This window comes from Copadichromis virginalis, linkage group LG12 (genome assembly GCF_057382275.1).
Source record: "Copadichromis virginalis isolate Kocher_CV1m ecotype Utaka linkage group LG12, C_Virginalis_male_GT1.1, whole genome shotgun sequence".
In the NCBI taxonomy this organism is placed as follows: domain Eukaryota; kingdom Metazoa; phylum Chordata; class Actinopteri; order Cichliformes; family Cichlidae; genus Copadichromis; species Copadichromis virginalis.
In genome coordinates this window covers 40,183,972-40,198,485 of record NC_140629.1, presented here as the reverse complement: position 1 = coordinate 40,198,485, position 14,514 = coordinate 40,183,972, and the positions used below count along the sequence as shown (strand labels likewise).

The 14,514-nt window shown below is 50.0% G+C and overlaps 18 non-coding genes across 18 annotated transcripts; all 18 read left to right on the top strand.

The window, feature by feature from the left end:
* The first annotated feature begins 23 nt into the window (after positions 1 to 23).
* trnas-gcu (transfer RNA serine (anticodon GCU)) lies at positions 24 to 105 on the top strand. The gene has a single exon. It is a non-coding gene; the product is annotated as a tRNA-Ser (tRNA).
* A 526-nt stretch (positions 106 to 631) lies between these two features.
* On the top strand, positions 632 to 704 carry trnaa-agc (transfer RNA alanine (anticodon AGC)). The gene has a single exon. It is a non-coding gene; the product is annotated as a tRNA-Ala (tRNA).
* A 681-nt stretch (positions 705 to 1,385) lies between these two features.
* trnaa-ugc (transfer RNA alanine (anticodon UGC)) lies at positions 1,386 to 1,458 on the top strand. The gene has a single exon. It is a non-coding gene; the product is annotated as a tRNA-Ala (tRNA).
* Positions 1,459 to 2,131: 673 nt separating this feature from the next.
* On the top strand, positions 2,132 to 2,213 carry trnas-gcu (transfer RNA serine (anticodon GCU)). Its single transcript has one exon. It is a non-coding gene; the product is annotated as a tRNA-Ser (tRNA).
* Positions 2,214 to 3,493: 1,280 nt separating this feature from the next.
* trnaa-ugc (transfer RNA alanine (anticodon UGC)) lies at positions 3,494 to 3,566 on the top strand. Its single transcript has one exon. It is a non-coding gene; the product is annotated as a tRNA-Ala (tRNA).
* Positions 3,567 to 4,248: 682 nt separating this feature from the next.
* On the top strand, positions 4,249 to 4,330 carry trnas-gcu (transfer RNA serine (anticodon GCU)). The gene has a single exon. It is a non-coding gene; the product is annotated as a tRNA-Ser (tRNA).
* A 526-nt stretch (positions 4,331 to 4,856) lies between these two features.
* On the top strand, positions 4,857 to 4,929 carry trnaa-agc (transfer RNA alanine (anticodon AGC)). Its single transcript has one exon. It is a non-coding gene; the product is annotated as a tRNA-Ala (tRNA).
* Positions 4,930 to 5,610: 681 nt separating this feature from the next.
* trnaa-ugc (transfer RNA alanine (anticodon UGC)) lies at positions 5,611 to 5,683 on the top strand. Its single transcript has one exon. It is a non-coding gene; the product is annotated as a tRNA-Ala (tRNA).
* A 682-nt stretch (positions 5,684 to 6,365) lies between these two features.
* On the top strand, positions 6,366 to 6,447 carry trnas-gcu (transfer RNA serine (anticodon GCU)). The gene has a single exon. It is a non-coding gene; the product is annotated as a tRNA-Ser (tRNA).
* Positions 6,448 to 7,727: 1,280 nt separating this feature from the next.
* On the top strand, positions 7,728 to 7,800 carry trnaa-ugc (transfer RNA alanine (anticodon UGC)). Its single transcript has one exon. It is a non-coding gene; the product is annotated as a tRNA-Ala (tRNA).
* A 682-nt stretch (positions 7,801 to 8,482) lies between these two features.
* trnas-gcu (transfer RNA serine (anticodon GCU)) lies at positions 8,483 to 8,564 on the top strand. The gene has a single exon. It is a non-coding gene; the product is annotated as a tRNA-Ser (tRNA).
* Positions 8,565 to 9,090: 526 nt separating this feature from the next.
* Positions 9,091 to 9,163, top strand: trnaa-agc (transfer RNA alanine (anticodon AGC)). The gene has a single exon. It is a non-coding gene; the product is annotated as a tRNA-Ala (tRNA).
* Positions 9,164 to 9,844: 681 nt separating this feature from the next.
* Positions 9,845 to 9,917, top strand: trnaa-ugc (transfer RNA alanine (anticodon UGC)). Its single transcript has one exon. It is a non-coding gene; the product is annotated as a tRNA-Ala (tRNA).
* A 673-nt stretch (positions 9,918 to 10,590) lies between these two features.
* Positions 10,591 to 10,672, top strand: trnas-gcu (transfer RNA serine (anticodon GCU)). Its single transcript has one exon. It is a non-coding gene; the product is annotated as a tRNA-Ser (tRNA).
* Positions 10,673 to 11,952: 1,280 nt separating this feature from the next.
* Positions 11,953 to 12,025, top strand: trnaa-ugc (transfer RNA alanine (anticodon UGC)). Its single transcript has one exon. It is a non-coding gene; the product is annotated as a tRNA-Ala (tRNA).
* Positions 12,026 to 12,707: 682 nt separating this feature from the next.
* Positions 12,708 to 12,789, top strand: trnas-gcu (transfer RNA serine (anticodon GCU)). Its single transcript has one exon. It is a non-coding gene; the product is annotated as a tRNA-Ser (tRNA).
* Positions 12,790 to 13,315: 526 nt separating this feature from the next.
* Positions 13,316 to 13,388, top strand: trnaa-agc (transfer RNA alanine (anticodon AGC)). The gene has a single exon. It is a non-coding gene; the product is annotated as a tRNA-Ala (tRNA).
* Positions 13,389 to 14,069: 681 nt separating this feature from the next.
* On the top strand, positions 14,070 to 14,142 carry trnaa-ugc (transfer RNA alanine (anticodon UGC)). Its single transcript has one exon. It is a non-coding gene; the product is annotated as a tRNA-Ala (tRNA).
* Positions 14,143 to 14,514: the final 372 nt, after the last annotated feature.

Below are 14,514 nucleotides of genomic sequence, written 5' to 3'. Positions count from 1 at the left end.
CTGGCAAAGAGCGGTGTGCGGCAGATGAGGTGGCCGAGAGGTTAAGGCGATGGACTGCTAATCCATTGTGCTGTGCAAGCGTGGGCTCGAATCCCATCCTCGTCGAGAGCTCTTTCTGCTTAGGTTGATGCATCTTGTCAGTGTAAGATTGGCTGCCAAAGCAGGCATGATGCAATGCTCTTCTTTGGCTCAGTATTCACTTTAGTTCACCATGTGGTCTTGTTGCACAGGTCATGTTAAAGACAATGGTCTGCTAATACAGTAGTAGAAAGACGTTCTGCTTCCAGAATAGCAACATTCCTAATGGCCCACTTGCCCTACACTGAAAACCAAGGGGAGGAGGTCGGTAAGCATATTGATTAGAACCACCTCCCTCAGTTGGCTTCATTCAATGTGAATTAGCAGTGGCTCTAGTCCACAGTCCCTTGGATGTCCAGTCTCCTCAGTCTGTCTCTAAGGCTGATGGCATTCAGTCACGTTAGCATGACAGTGGATTGTCAGCGAGCCGCCTTAGTCTCTCAGCCACCTCCTGGGCGCTTTGCAGATTTCAGGATTTGTGCCCCTTCCCTATTTTGATCATACAACAAGTATGGACAAAGTGTAGCCTGTAATAAGTAAGACATGTGGCACAGGGGAGTTAGCTCAAATGGTAGAGCGCTCGCTTAGCATGCGAGAGGTAGCGGGATCGACGCCCGCATTCTCCATTTCACACTTTGCTAGTCAGTGTCCCAATTGAATGCATGTGGCTTCCTTTGGCAAATCTTTATTTCACAGGTGTCGAACTCCAGGCCTCGAGGGCCGGTGTCCTGCAGGTTTCAGATGTATTCTTGATCCATCATAGGGGATTCAAATGGCTAAATTACCTCCTCAACATTTCTTGAAGTTCTCCAGAGGCCTGGTAATGAACTAATCATTTGATTCAGGTGTGTTGACCCAGGGTTATACCTAAAACCTGCAGGACACCGGCCCTCGAGGCCTGATGTTGTACACCCCAGGTTTATTTGCACTTCTCCGCTCACTACCTTTCAGGTACTACCATGTTAACGCTGGCTTCAAACCTCATCAATCTTTGACCATATGAAGTGATTGTCTCCCCTCTTACCCTCACAATACTGGCCGATGGCAGCAAAGAGTCCCCCGGCCCAGTCTGACATCTCTTTTCTCCAGAAGCAGCTGAAAGGGGCTTCCAGTGACACTCTCCTGGCGTACTGCGTAGGGCCCAGACTTGAATCGCTCGGAAATGTCTCGTGTGAGTTACGATTGCACCAAAGAGTCTTGTTGTAGTTGACAAGCCCAGAAAACATTGAAAGGGGGGTGTTGTGATTAGTTCCACCTGAGCTGAGGCTCCGTATGGCACGATGAAGCTGCAGTGCTCAACCCTCAATGGGGAATTAGCTCAAATGGTAGAGCGCTCGCTTTGCATGTGAGAGGCAGCGGGATCGATACCCGCATTCTCCAGGACACTTTTGGACATCCGCGAGGAGACCCAAAGCCATGCGTGTAGCCAATCCATTGGGTGTGGGTGGAGAACAAATTCAGGGGTGATTTGTCACACAAGGATAGCAGCAAGTGCGAAAGGCAAGCTTTAGAAGATGGTAGTGAGAGCTGCTCTGATGTGTGGCACAGATAGAGTTGAAGATGATAAGCTTTTGCTTGGGAGTGTCCAGGATGGAACAGATGTGAAATGACCACGTGCGAGGGACAGCTGGGGTTGAGCCGTTTGCAGACGACGTTAGGCCAGCAAGGCTGAGGTGATTTGCACATGTGCAGAGGAGGGATATAAGATATACTGGGAAAAGGGTGTTAAATACGGAGCGGCTGGGCAGGAGAATAAGAGAAAGACCAAAGACAACGTTCATAGACGTAGCCAAGTAGGACATGCAGAGGGTTGGTGTGACAGAGGAGAATGCTAGGGGCAGGGTGAGATGGAGGCAGACGATCCACTCTGGCAACCCCCAAGAAGAACAGGCTCAAAGAAGAAGCCAGCATCACTCCAGGCTTCTACCAAAGTGTTACGCAGCCCCTCGTCGGGGATCTGGAGTCAATCTCCCTGCGTCCATACACCAGCGATCAGCTCACACATTATCCCTCGTCAATTCCCAATGCTACTGGCAAAGAGCGGTGTGCGGCAGATGAGGTGGCCGAGAGGTTAAGGCGATGGACTGCTAATCCATTGTGCTGTGCACGCGTGGGTTCGAATCCCATCCTCGTCGAGAGCTCTTTCTGCTTATGTTGATGCATCTTGTCAGTGTAAGATTGGCTGCCAAAGCAGGCATGATGCAATGCTCTTCTTTGGCTCAGTATTCACTTTAGTTCACCATGTGGTCTTGTTGCACAGGTCATGTTAAAGACAATGGTCTGCTAATACAGTAGTAGAAAGACGTTCTGCTTCCAGAATAGCAACATTCCTAATGGCCAACTTGCCCTACACTGAAAACCAAGGGGAGGAGGTCGGTAAGCATATTGATTAGAACCACCTCCCTCAGTTGGCTTCATTCAATGTGAATTAGCAGTGGCTCTAGTCCACAGTCCCTTGGATGTCCAGTCTCCTCAGTCTGTCTCTAAGGCTGATGGCATTCAGTCACGTTAGCATGACAGTGGATTGTCAGCGAGCCGCCTTAGTCTCTCAGCCACCTCCTGGGCGCTTTGCAGATTTCAGGATTTGTGCCCCTTCCCTATTTTGATCATACAACAAGTATGGACAAAGTGTAGCCTGTAATAAGTAAGACATGTGGCACAGGGGAGTTAGCTCAAATGGTAGAGCGCTCGCTTAGCATGCGAGAGGTAGCGGGATCGACGCCCGCGTTCTCCATTTGACACTTTGCTAGTCAGTGTCCCAATTGAATGCATGTGGCTTCCTTTGGCAAATCTTTATTTCACAGGTGTCGAACTCCAGGCCTCGAGGGCCGGTGTCCTGCAGGTTTCAGATGTATTCTTGATCCATCACAGGGGATTCAAATGGCTAAATTACCTCCTCAACATTTCTTGAAGTTCTCCAGAGGCCTGGTAATGAACTAATCATTTGATTCAGGTGTGTTGACCCAGGGTTATACCTAAAACCTGCAGGACACCGGCCCTCGAGGCCTGATGTTGTACACCCCAGGTTTATTTGCACTTCTCCGCTCACTACCTTTCAGGTACTACCATGTTAACGCTGGCTTCAAACCTCATCAATCTTTGACCATATGAAGTGATTGTCTCCCCTCTTACCCTCACAATACTGGCCGATGGCAGCAAAGAGTCCCCCGGCCCAGTCTGACATCTCTTTTCTCCAGAAGCAGCTGAAAGGGGCTTCCAGTGACACTCTCCTGGCGTACTGCGTAGGGCCCAGACTTGAATCGCTCGGAAATGTCTCGTGTGAGTTACGATTGCACCAAAGAGTCTTGTTGTAGTTGACAAGCCCAGAAAACATTGAAAGGGGGGTGTTGTGATTAGTTCCACCTGAGCTGAGGCTCCGTATGGCACGATGAAGCTGCAGTGCTCAACCCTCAATGGGGAATTAGCTCAAATGGTAGAGCGCTCGCTTTGCATGTGAGAGGCAGCGGGATCGATACCCGCATTCTCCAGGACACTTTTGGACATCCGCGAGGAGACCCAAAGCCATGCGTGTAGCCAATCCATTGGGTGTGGGTGGAGAACAAATTCAGGGGTGATTTGTCACACAAGGATAGCAGCAAGTGCGAAAGGCAACCTTTAGAAGATGGTAGTGAGAGCTGCTCTGATGTGTGGCACAGATGGAGTCTGCAGAGTTGAAGATGATAAGCTTTTGCTTGGGAGTGTCCAGGATGGAACAGATGTGAAATGACCACGTGCGAGGGACAGCTGGGGTTGAGCCGTTTGCGGACGACGTTAGGCCAGCAAGGCTGAGGTGATTTGCACATGTGCAGAGGAGGGATATAAGATATACTGGGAAAAGGGTGTTAAATACGGAGCGGCTGGGCAGGAGAATAAGAGAAAGACCAAAGACAACGTTCATAGACGTAGCCAAGTAGGACATGCAGAGGGTTGGTGTGACAGAGGAGAATGCTAGGGGCAGGGTGAGATGGAGGCAGACGATCCACTCTGGCAACCCCCAAGAAGAACAGGCTCAAAGAAGAAGCCAGCATCACTCCAGGCTTCTACCAAAGTGTTACGCAGCCCCTCGTCGGGGATCTGGAGTCAATCTCCCTGCGTCCATACACCAGCGATCAGCTCACACATTATCCCTCGTCAATTCCCAATGCTACTGGCAAAGAGAGGTGTGCGGCAGATGAGGTGGCCGAGAGGTTAAGGCGATGGACTGCTAATCCATTGTGCTGTGCACGCGTGGGTTCGAATCCCATCCTCGTCGAGAGCTCTTTCTGCTTATGTTGATGCATCTTGTCAGTGTAAGATTGGCTGCCAAAGCAGGCATGATGCAATGCTCTTCTTTGGCTCAGTATTCACTTTAGTTCACCATGTGGTCTTGTTGCACAGGTCATGTTAAAGACAATGGTCTGCTAATACAGTAGTAGAAAGACGTTCTGCTTCCAGAATAGCAACATTCCTAATGGCCAACTTGCCCTACACTGAAAACCAAGGGGAGGAGGTCGGTAAGCATATTGATTAGAACCACCTCCCTCAGTTGGCTTCATTCAATGTGAATTAGCAGTGGCTCTAGTCCACAGTCCCTTGGATGTCCAGTCTCCTCAGTCTGTCTCTAAGGCTGATGGTATTCAGTCACGTTAGCATGACAGTGGATTGTCAGCGAGCCGCCTTAGTCTCTCAGCCACCTCCTGGGCGCTTTGCAGATTTCAGGATTTGTGCCCCTTCCCTATTTTGATCATACAACAAGTATGGACAAAGTGTAGCCTGTAATAAGTAAGACATGTGGCACAGGGGAGTTAGCTCAAATGGTAGAGCGCTCGCTTAGCATGCGAGAGGTAGCGGGATCGACGCCCGCATTCTCCATTTGACACTTTGCTAGTCAGTGTCCCAATTGAATGCATGTGGCTTCCTTTGGCAAATCTTTATTTCACAGGTGTCGAACTCCAGGCCTCGAGGGCCGGTGTCCTGCAGGTTTCAGATGTATTCTTGATCCATCATAGGGGATTCAAATGGCTAAATTACCTCCTCAACATTTCTTGAAGTTCTCCAGAGGCCTGGTAATGAACTAATCATTTGATTCAGGTGTGTTGACCCAGGGTTATACCTAAAACCTGCAGGACACCGGCCCTCGAGGCCTGATGTTGTACACCCCAGGTTTATTTGCACTTCTCCGCTCACTACCTTTCAGGTACTACTATGTTAACGCTGGCTTCAAACCTCATCAATCTTTGACCATATGAAGTGATTGTCTCCCCTCTTACCCTCACAATACTGGCCGATGGCAGCAAAGAGTCCCCCGGCCCAGTCTGACATCTCTTTTCTCCAGAAGCAGCTGAAAGGGGCTTCCAGTGACACTCTCCTGGCGTACTGCGTAGGGCCCAGACTTGAATCGCTCGGAAATGTCTCGTGTGAGTTACGATTGCACCAAAGAGTCTTGTTGTAGTTGACAAGCCCAGAAAACATTGAAAGGGGGGTGTTGTGATTAGTTCCACCTGAGCTGAGGCTCCGTATGGCACGATGAAGCTGCAGTGCTCAACCCTCAATGGGGAATTAGCTCAAATGGTAGAGCGCTCGCTTTGCATGTGAGAGGCAGCGGGATCGATACCCGCATTCTCCAGGACACTTTTGGACATCCGCGAGGAGACCCAAAGCCATGCGTGTAGCCAATCCATTGGGTGTGGGTGGAGAACAAATTCAGGGGTGATTTGTCACACAAGGATAGCAGCAAGTGCGAAAGGCAAGCTTTAGAAGATGGTAGTGAGAGCTGCTCTGATGTGTGGCACAGATGGAGTCTGCACAGTTGAAGATGATAAGCTTTTGCTTGGGAGTGTCCAGGATGGAACAGATGTGAAATGACCACGTGCGAGGGACAGCTGGGGTTGAGCCGTTTGCAGACGACGTTAGGCCAGCAAGGCTGAGGTGATTTGCACATGTGCAGAGGAGGGATATAAGATATACTGGGAAAAGGGTGTTAAATACGGAGCGGCTGGGCAGGAGAATAAGAGAAAGACCAAAGACAACGTTCATAGACGTAGCCAAGTAGGACATGCAGAGGGTTGGTGTGACAGAGGAGAATGCTAGGGGCAGGGTGAGATGGAGGCAGACGATCCACTCTGGCAACCCCCAAGAAGAACAGGCTCAAAGAAGAAGCCAGCATCACTCCAGGCTTCTACCAAAGTGTTACGCAGCCCCTCGTCGGGGATCTGGAGTCAATCTCCCTGCGTCCATACACCAGCGATCAGCTCACACATTATCCCTCGTCAATTCCCAATGCTACTGGCAAAGAGCGGTGTGCGGCAGATGAGGTGGCCGAGAGGTTAAGGCGATGGACTGCTAATCCATTGTGCTGTGCACGCGTGGGTTCGAATCCCATCCTCGTCGAGAGCTCTTTCTGCTTATGTTGATGCATCTTGTCAGTGTAAGATTGGCTGCCAAAGCAGGCATGATGCAATGCTCTTCTTTGGCTCAGTATTCACTTTAGTTCACCATGTGGTCTTGTTGCACAGGTCATGTTAAAGACAATGGTCTGCTAATACAGTAGTAGAAAGACGTTCTGCTTCCAGAATAGCAACATTCCTAATGGCCAACTTGCCCTACACTGAAAACCAAGGGGAGGAGGTCGGTAAGCATATTGATTAGAACCACCTCCCTCAGTTGGCTTCATTCAATGTGAATTAGCAGTGGCTCTAGTCCACAGTCCCTTGGATGTCCAGTCTCCTCAGTCTGTCTCTAAGGCTGATGGCATTCAGTCACGTTAGCATGACAGTGGATTGTCAGCGAGCCGCCTTAGTCTCTCAGCCACCTCCTGGGCGCTTTGCAGATTTCAGGATTTGTGCCCCTTCCCTATTTTGATCATACAACAAGTATGGACAAAGTGTAGCCTGTAATAAGTAAGACATGTGGCACAGGGGAGTTAGCTCAAATGGTAGAGCGCTCGCTTAGCATGCGAGAGGTAGCGGGATCGACGCCTGCGTTCTCCATTTGACACTTTGCTAGTCAGTGTCCCAATTGAATGCATGTGGCTTCCTTTGGCAAATCTTTATTTCACAGGTGTCGAACTCCAGGCCTCGAGGGCCGGTGTCCTGCAGGTTTCAGATGTATTCTTGATCCATCACAGGGGATTCAAATGGCTAAATTACCTCCTCAACATTTCTTGAAGTTCTCCAGAGGCCTGGTAATGAACTAATCATTTGATTCAGGTGTGTTGACCCAGGGTTATACCTAAAACCTGCAGGACACCGGCCCTCGAGGCCTGATGTTGTACACCCCAGGTTTATTTGCACTTCTCCGCTCACTACCTTTCAGGTACTACCATGTTAACGCTGGCTTCAAACCTCATCAATCTTTGACCATATGAAGTGATTGTCTCCCCTCTTACCCTCACAATACTGGCCGATGGCAGCAAAGAGTCCCCCGGCCCAGTCTGACATCTCTTTTCTCCAGAAGCAGCTGAAAGGGGCTTCCAGTGACACTCTCCTGGCGTACTGCGTAGGGCCCAGACTTGAATCGCTCGGAAATGTCTCGTGTGAGTTACGATTGCACCAAAGAGTCTTGTTGTAGTTGACAAGCCCAGAAAACATTGAAAGGGGGGTGTTGTGATTAGTTCCACCTGAGCTGAGGCTCCGTATGGCACGATGAAGCTGCAGTGCTCAACCCTCAATGGGGAATTAGCTCAAATGGTAGAGCGCTCGCTTTGCATGTGAGAGGCAGCGGGATCGATACCCGCATTCTCCAGGACACTTTTGGACATCCGCGAGGAGACCCAAAGCCATGCGTGTAGCCAATCCATTGGGTGTGGGTGGAGAAAAAATTCAGGGGTGATTTGTCACACAAGGATAGCAGCAAGTGCGAAAGGCAAGCTTTAGAAGATGGTAGTGAGAGCTGCTCTGATGTGTGGCACAGATGGAGTCTGCAGAGTTGAAGATGATAAGCTTTTGCTTGGGAGTGTCCAGGATGGAACAGATGTGAAATGACCACGTGCGAGGGACAGCTGGGGTTGAGCCGTTTGCGGACGACGTTAGGCCAGCAAGGCTGAGGTGATTTGCACATGTGCAGAGGAGGGATATAAGATATACTGGGAAAAGGGTGTTAAATACGGAGCTGCTGGGCAGGAGAATAAGAGAAAGACCAAAGACAACGTTCATAGACGTAGCCAAGTAGGACATGCAGAGGGTTGGTGTGACAGAGGAGAATGCTAGGGGCAGGGTGAGATGGAGGCAGACGATCCACTCTGGCAACCCCCAAGAAGAACAGGCTCAAAGAAGAAGCCAGCATCACTCCAGGCTTCTACCAAAGTGTTACGCAGCCCCTCGTCGGGGATCTGGAGTCAATCTCCCTGCGTCCATACACCAGCGATCAGCTCACACATTATCCCTCGTCAATTCCCAATGCTACTGGCAAAGAGCGGTGTGCGGCAGATGAGGTGGCCGAGAGGTTAAGGCGATGGACTGCTAATCCATTGTGCTGTGCACGCGTGGGTTCGAATCCCATCCTCGTCGAGAGCTCTTTCTGCTTATGTTGATGCATCTTGTCAGTGTAAGATTGGCTGCCAAAGCAGGCATGATGCAATGCTCTTCTTTGGCTCAGTATTCACTTTAGTTCACCATGTGGTCTTGTTGCACAGGTCATGTTAAAGACAATGGTCTGCTAATACAGTAGTAGAAAGACGTTCTGCTTCCAGAATAGCAACATTCCTAATGGCCAACTTGCCCTACACTGAAAACCAAGGGGAGGAGGTCGGTAAGCATATTGATTAGAACCACCTCCCTCAGTTGGCTTCATTCAATGTGAATTAGCAGTGGCTCTAGTCCACAGTCCCTTGGATGTCCAGTCTCCTCAGTCTGTCTCTAAGGCTGATGGCATTCAGTCACGTTAGCATGACAGTGGATTGTCAGCGAGCCGCCTTAGTCTCTCAGCCACCTCCTGGGCGCTTTGCAGATTTCAGGATTTGTGCCCCTTCCCTATTTTGATCATACAACAAGTATGGACAAAGTGTAGCCTGTAATAAGTAAGACATGTGGCACAGGGGAGTTAGCTCAAATGGTAGAGCGCTCGCTTAGCATGCGAGAGGTAGCGGGATCGACGCCCGCATTCTCCATTTCACACTTTGCTAGTCAGTGTCCCAATTGAATGCATGTGGCTTCCTTTGGCAAATCTTTATTTCACAGGTGTCGAACTCCAGGCCTCGAGGGCCGGTGTCCTGCAGGTTTCAGATGTATTCTTGATCCATCATAGGGGATTCAAATGGCTAAATTACCTCCTCAACATTTCTTGAAGTTCTCCAGAGGCCTGGTAATGAACTAATCATTTGATTCAGGTGTGTTGACCCAGGGTTATACCTAAAACCTGCAGGACACCGGCCCTCGAGGCCTGATGTTGTACACCCCAGGTTTATTTGCACTTCTCCGCTCACTACCTTTCAGGTACTACCATGTTAACGCTGGCTTCAAACCTCATCAATCTTTGACCATATGAAGTGATTGTCTCCCCTCTTACCCTCACAATACTGGCCGATGGCAGCAAAGAGTCCCCCGGCCCAGTCTGACATCTCTTTTCTCCAGAAGCAGCTGAAAGGGGCTTCCAGTGACACTCTCCTGGCGTACTGCGTAGGGCCCAGACTTGAATCGCTCGGAAATGTCTCGTGTGAGTTACGATTGCACCAAAGAGTCTTGTTGTAGTTGACAAGCCCAGAAAACATTGAAAGGGGGGTGTTGTGATTAGTTCCACCTGAGCTGAGGCTCCGTATGGCACGATGAAGCTGCAGTGCTCAACCCTCAATGGGGAATTAGCTCAAATGGTAGAGCGCTCGCTTTGCATGTGAGAGGCAGCGGGATCGATACCCGCATTCTCCAGGACACTTTTGGACATCCGCGAGGAGACCCAAAGCCATGCGTGTAGCCAATCCATTGGGTGTGGGTGGAGAACAAATTCAGGGGTGATTTGTCACACAAGGATAGCAGCAAGTGCGAAAGGCAAGCTTTAGAAGATGGTAGTGAGAGCTGCTCTGATGTGTGGCACAGATAGAGTTGAAGATGATAAGCTTTTGCTTGGGAGTGTCCAGGATGGAACAGATGTGAAATGACCACGTGCGAGGGACAGCTGGGGTTGAGCCGTTTGCAGACGACGTTAGGCCAGCAAGGCTGAGGTGATTTGCACATGTGCAGAGGAGGGATATAAGATATACTGGGAAAAGGGTGTTAAATACGGAGCGGCTGGGCAGGAGAATAAGAGAAAGACCAAAGACAACGTTCATAGACGTAGCCAAGTAGGACATGCAGAGGGTTGGTGTGACAGAGGAGAATGCTAGGGGCAGGGTGAGATGGAGGCAGACGATCCACTCTGGCAACCCCCAAGAAGAACAGGCTCAAAGAAGAAGCCAGCATCACTCCAGGCTTCTACCAAAGTGTTACGCAGCCCCTCGTCGGGGATCTGGAGTCAATCTCCCTGCGTCCATACACCAGCGATCAGCTCACACATTATCCCTCGTCAATTCCCAATGCTACTGGCAAAGAGCGGTGTGCGGCAGATGAGGTGGCCGAGAGGTTAAGGCGATGGACTGCTAATCCATTGTGCTGTGCACGCGTGGGTTCGAATCCCATCCTCGTCGAGAGCTCTTTCTGCTTATGTTGATGCATCTTGTCAGTGTAAGATTGGCTGCCAAAGCAGGCATGATGCAATGCTCTTCTTTGGCTCAGTATTCACTTTAGTTCACCATGTGGTCTTGTTGCACAGGTCATGTTAAAGACAATGGTCTGCTAATACAGTAGTAGAAAGACGTTCTGCTTCCAGAATAGCAACATTCCTAATGGCCAACTTGCCCTACACTGAAAACCAAGGGGAGGAGGTCGGTAAGCATATTGATTAGAACCACCTCCCTCAGTTGGCTTCATTCAATGTGAATTAGCAGTGGCTCTAGTCCACAGTCCCTTGGATGTCCAGTCTCCTCAGTCTGTCTCTAAGGCTGATGGCATTCAGTCACGTTAGCATGACAGTGGATTGTCAGCGAGCCGCCTTAGTCTCTCAGCCACCTCCTGGGCGCTTTGCAGATTTCAGGATTTGTGCCCCTTCCCTATTTTGATCATACAACAAGTATGGACAAAGTGTAGCCTGTAATAAGTAAGACATGTGGCACAGGGGAGTTAGCTCAAATGGTAGAGCGCTCGCTTAGCATGCGAGAGGTAGCGGGATCGACGCCTGCGTTCTCCATTTGACACTTTGCTAGTCAGTGTCCCAATTGAATGCATGTGGCTTCCTTTGGCAAATCTTTATTTCACAGGTGTCGAACTCCAGGCCTCGAGGGCCGGTGTCCTGCAGGTTTCAGATGTATTCTTGATCCATCACAGGGGATTCAAATGGCTAAATTACCTCCTCAACATTTCTTGAAGTTCTCCAGAGGCCTGGTAATGAACTAATCATTTGATTCAGGTGTGTTGACCCAGGGTTATACCTAAAACCTGCAGGACACCGGCCCTCGAGGCCTGATGTTGTACACCCCAGGTTTATTTGCACTTCTCCGCTCACTACCTTTCAGGTACTACCATGTTAACGCTGGCTTCAAACCTCATCAATCTTTGACCATATGAAGTGATTGTCTCCCCTCTTACCCTCACAATACTGGCCGATGGCAGCAAAGAGTCCCCCGGCCCAGTCTGACATCTCTTTTCTCCAGAAGCAGCTGAAAGGGGCTTCCAGTGACACTCTCCTGGCGTACTGCGTAGGGCCCAGACTTGAATCGCTCGGAAATGTCTCGTGTGAGTTACGATTGCACCAAAGAGTCTTGTTGTAGTTGACAAGCCCAGAAAACATTGAAAGGGGGGTGTTGTGATTAGTTCCACCTGAGCTGAGGCTCCGTATGGCACGATGAAGCTGCAGTGCTCAACCCTCAATGGGGAATTAGCTCAAATGGTAGAGCGCTCGCTTTGCATGTGAGAGGCAGCGGGATCGATACCCGCATTCTCCAGGACACTTTTGGACATCCGCGAGGAGACCCAAAGCCATGCGTGTAGCCAATCCATTGGGTGTGGGTGGAGAAAAAATTCAGGGGTGATTTGTCACACAAGGATAGCAGCAAGTGCGAAAGGCAAGCTTTAGAAGATGGTAGTGAGAGCTGCTCTGATGTGTGGCACAGATGGAGTCTGCAGAGTTGAAGATGATAAGCTTTTGCTTGGGAGTGTCCAGGATGGAACAGATGTGAAATGACCACGTGCGAGGGACAGCTGGGGTTGAGCCGTTTGCGGACGACGTTAGGCCAGCAAGGCTGAGGTGATTTGCACATGTGCAGAGGAGGGATATAAGATATACTGGGAAAAGGGTGTTAAATACGGAGCTGCTGGGCAGGAGAATAAGAGAAAGACCAAAGACAACGTTCATAGACGTAGCCAAGTAGGACATGCAGAGGGTTGGTGTGACAGAGGAGAATGCTAGGGGCAGGGTGAGATGGAGGCAGACGATCCACTCTGGCAACCCCCAAGAAGAACAGGCTCAAAGAAGAAGCCAGCATCACTCCAGGCTTCTACCAAAGTGTTACGCAGCCCCTCGTCGGGGATCTGGAGTCAATCTCCCTGCGTCCATACACCAGCGATCAGCTCACACATTATCCCTCGTCAATTCCCAATGCTACTGGCAAAGAGCGGTGTGCGGCAGATGAGGTGGCCGAGAGGTTAAGGCGATGGACTGCTAATCCATTGTGCTGTGCACGCGTGGGTTCGAATCCCATCCTCGTCGAGAGCTCTTTCTGCTTATGTTGATGCATCTTGTCAGTGTAAGATTGGCTGCCAAAGCAGGCATGATGCAATGCTCTTCTTTGGCTCAGTATTCACTTTAGTTCACCATGTGGTCTTGTTGCACAGGTCATGTTAAAGACAATGGTCTGCTAATACAGTAGTAGAAAGACGTTCTGCTTCCAGAATAGCAACATTCCTAATGGCCAACTTGCCCTACACTGAAAACCAAGGGGAGGAGGTCGGTAAGCATATTGATTAGAACCACCTCCCTCAGTTGGCTTCATTCAATGTGAATTAGCAGTGGCTCTAGTCCACAGTCCCTTGGATGTCCAGTCTCCTCAGTCTGTCTCTAAGGCTGATGGCATTCAGTCACGTTAGCATGACAGTGGATTGTCAGCGAGCCGCCTTAGTCTCTCAGCCACCTCCTGGGCGCTTTGCAGATTTCAGGATTTGTGCCCCTTCCCTATTTTGATCATACAACAAGTATGGACAAAGTGTAGCCTGTAATAAGTAAGACATGTGGCACAGGGGAGTTAGCTCAAATGGTAGAGCGCTCGCTTAGCATGCGAGAGGTAGCGGGATCGACGCCCGCATTCTCCATTTCACACTTTGCTAGTCAGTGTCCCAATTGAATGCATGTGGCTTCCTTTGGCAAATCTTTATTTCACAGGTGTCGAACTCCAGGCCTCGAGGGCCGGTGTCCTGCAGGTTTCAGATGTATTCTTGATCCATCATAGGGGATTCAAATGGCTAAATTACCTCCTCAACATTTCTTGAAGTTCTCCAGAGGCCTGGTAATGAACTAATCATTTGATTCAGGTGTGTTGACCCAGGGTTATACCTAAAACCTGCAGGACACCGGCCCTCGAGGCCTGATGTTGTACACCCCAGGTTTATTTGCACTTCTCCGCTCACTACCTTTCAGGTACTACCATGTTAACGCTGGCTTCAAACCTCATCAATCTTTGACCATATGAAGTGATTGTCTCCCCTCTTACCCTCACAATACTGGCCGATGGCAGCAAAGAGTCCCCCGGCCCAGTCTGACATCTCTTTTCTCCAGAAGCAGCTGAAAGGGGCTTCCAGTGACACTCTCCTGGCGTACTGCGTAGGGCCCAGACTTGAATCGCTCGGAAATGTCTCGTGTGAGTTACGATTGCACCAAAGAGTCTTGTTGTAGTTGACAAGCCCAGAAAACATTGAAAGGGGGGTGTTGTGATTAGTTCCACCTGAGCTGAGGCTCCGTATGGCACGATGAAGCTGCAGTGCTCAACCCTCAATGGGGAATTAGCTCAAATGGTAGAGCGCTCGCTTTGCATGTGAGAGGCAGCGGGATCGATACCCGCATTCTCCAGGACACTTTTGGACATCCGCGAGGAGACCCAAAGCCATGCGTGTAGCCAATCCATTGGGTGTGGGTGGAGAACAAATTCAGGGGTGATTTGTCACACAAGGATAGCAGCAAGTGCGAAAGGCAAGCTTTAGAAGATGGTAGTGAGAGCTTCTCTGATGTGTGGCACAGATAGAGTTGAAGATGATAAGCTTTTGCTTGGGAGTGTCCAGGATGGAACAGATGTGAAATGACCACGTGCGAGGGACAGCTGGGGTTGAGCCGTTTGCGGACGACGTTAGGCCAGCAAGGCTGAGGTGATTTGCACATGTGCAGAGGAGGGATATAAGATATACTGGGAAAAGGGTGTTAAATACGGAGCGGCTGGGCAGGAGA